This window comes from Montipora capricornis, chromosome 10 (genome assembly GCF_036669925.1).
Source record: "Montipora capricornis isolate CH-2021 chromosome 10, ASM3666992v2, whole genome shotgun sequence".
NCBI classification, from domain to species: domain Eukaryota; kingdom Metazoa; phylum Cnidaria; class Anthozoa; order Scleractinia; family Acroporidae; genus Montipora; species Montipora capricornis.
The window spans coordinates 39,738,764-39,741,263 of record NC_090892.1 but is presented as its reverse complement, the minus strand read 5'-3'; positions in this window follow the sequence as shown (position 1 = coordinate 39,741,263).

The following is a 2,500-nucleotide window of genomic DNA, read 5'->3' as shown; positions in this document are numbered from 1 at the left end:
CATGTTTTAAGGTCCCTTAGAAAGGGTTCGTACGCGTCTTGAAAACCCTTTAAAAGCCTTGAATTTTGAGAGTACATTTTCAAGGCCTTGAAAGTCCTTGAAAATCTCTGCTCTTCATTCCTGGTCCTTGAAAGGCCTTGGATTTTTTCTGACCCGCATTTTTCATCTTTGAAAACTTCTGTGAAAATAATCAGCTATTCGCGCCAGTCCCTTGCAGTGCGAGTATAAATAAGAGGTCCGCATATCATTTCGGCTCAGTTCGCGTTAGAATCCTTCTTGTGCAGAACCGTGTTATGGCTGACGCTCAAGTTCCTGTTCAAGCTGCAGTTCCAGCCGCCCAAGCTCCTGTTCAGCCTCCAGCTGCTCCAGCTAATGTTGACAATCCTCAACAAGACCCTGCTCCTTTGCAGGTGTTAATTTCATTTCTTGTTATTTGCTCGCTCTACTGCTTTGGTTTTTCCCCGATTCCTCTTCGCCTTGTTATTCCGCGTGGCCGTTTGTTAGTACCGTTTTCTTCTTTCTTCGCAAGCTCCGGGTTTCTGTAGTGCTTTTTATTTCCCCGCGGCCCCTTCCCCAGTTTCCACACGTTTTAAGCTTATTTGTCATGTTTTTGTGTGCTTCGCCTCACAAACACCGGGTTTGTGTACTGCCTTTTATCTCCCTTCGGCTCCCTTACCTAGTTTGCACACGTTTATTGGTCATGTTTTGTGTGCTTTGCCTCACAAACGCCGGGTTTGTGTAGTGCCTTTTATTTCCCTTCGGCTCCCTTACCCAGTTTGCACACGTTTTGTTTGTCATGTTTTGTGTGCTTCGCCTCACAGACAACGGGTTTGTGTAGTGCTTTAATTTCCCTTCGGCTCCCATACCCAGTTTGCACACGTTTTGTTTGTCATGTTTTGTGTGCTTCGCCTCACAGACAACGGGTTTGTGTAGTGCTTTAATTTCCCTTCGGCTCCCATACCCAGTTTGCACACGTTTTATTTGTCATGTTTTTGTGCTTCGCCTCGCAGACACTGGGTTTGTGTAGTGCTTCCATTTTCCCTTCGGCTCCCTTACCCAGTTTGCACACGTTTTATTTGTCGTCTTTTGTGTCCTTCGCCTCACAAACACCGGGTTTGTATAGTGTCTTTGATTTCCCTTCGGCTCCCTTACCCGCTTTGCACACGTTTTTGTTTCTTATGTTTGTGTGCTTCGCCTCTCAAACGCCGGGTTTGTGTAGTGCTTTTAATCTCCCTTCGGCTCCCTTGCCCAGTTTGCACACGTTTTATTTGTCATGTTTTGTGTGCTTCGCCTCGCTATCGCCCGTTTTGTGCAGTGCTTCTCTCTTTAGTTCCCCTGCCCTTCACTCAAGTTTGTTCATTTTATCAGTGTGTTTCGCCCTTAAAACAGTGCAATTCTATTTTCCTTGGGATTTTTTGTTCGCTTATGCGATTATTGGCTTTTACAGTGATTTTTAGTGTTTCTTTTACGCTCTCCAAGCTTTGCGTTTCCGAGGTGCTTTCATTCCGATCCCTGCCCTTCAATTTTGTATGCTTTCTTTGTTTTGTTTTTCTTTTACGCTTTATAGTGTTTTTCCCACATTTTTTCCCCTCGCGACGGGTTTTTTGTTTAGTGGCTTTTTCGCTGCCCTTCCCATTGCTTCGCGGGCTTTGTTAGCTTGTGTTTACAATCATCTTTTGCCTCTCAAACAATGGCTTTCTGTAGGGCTTTTCTCGCCACTTCAAGTTTATGCTTCGTTTTTATTTCGCCTTGTTGTTTTCAAGGTATTTTGTTTTGCCAGCTTTGCCGCATTTTTTAGCCATTGTTTAGTCCTATTCCCTGGACACCCATTCTTTATTTTCACGTGTTTTTTCCATGTGCGTGTCTCGTCTCCCGAATTTGTTTATTTAATTTGTTTATAATGATTTTATGTCGGTATTTCCCATTCATTTGTGTTTTCAGTTGCGCGTCCTCCCAAATTGTTTCATATCCCTTCCAATGGTATCCTGAAAGGGTATCTAATGCCCTAGTACTGACGCTCAGGCTGCCATCCCTTGGGTGGGTCCTTACACGTCTTCTTCGCCATTTTTATATAATCTCCCTTGTGTGCTTACGTTATCCGTTGAGTTTTGTTTTTGTTTTGCCTTTTTCGCTGTCCCACTCGAGGGCTGGCAGCCTGTAGATATTTTTTATTCGAGCTCTCTTTTCGGTTTTTTCAGCCACTTTGCAGTCGCGACTCCGTGGCCATCTGCAAGAGGCAGACATTTACAACGGAGAAACCTTGCACAGGCTTGGCCATCACCTTAGCCCTTTCGGGTAGCCAGCTCGCAGACATTATGGAGCATGTCGGTTAGCGCCAAGCTCCTACGGCATCTCTTTATTTGGAAGTTGCTCAAGTTTTACGTCCTGGAGGTCCTTCAGACTTATTATCCCGTCACGACCCTTCTGCCCAAGCTCTAGCTTTTTCTTACCCTGACTTGAACAGTCTCCGCCGTTTCACTGTCGCCTTTCCCACTGGCTC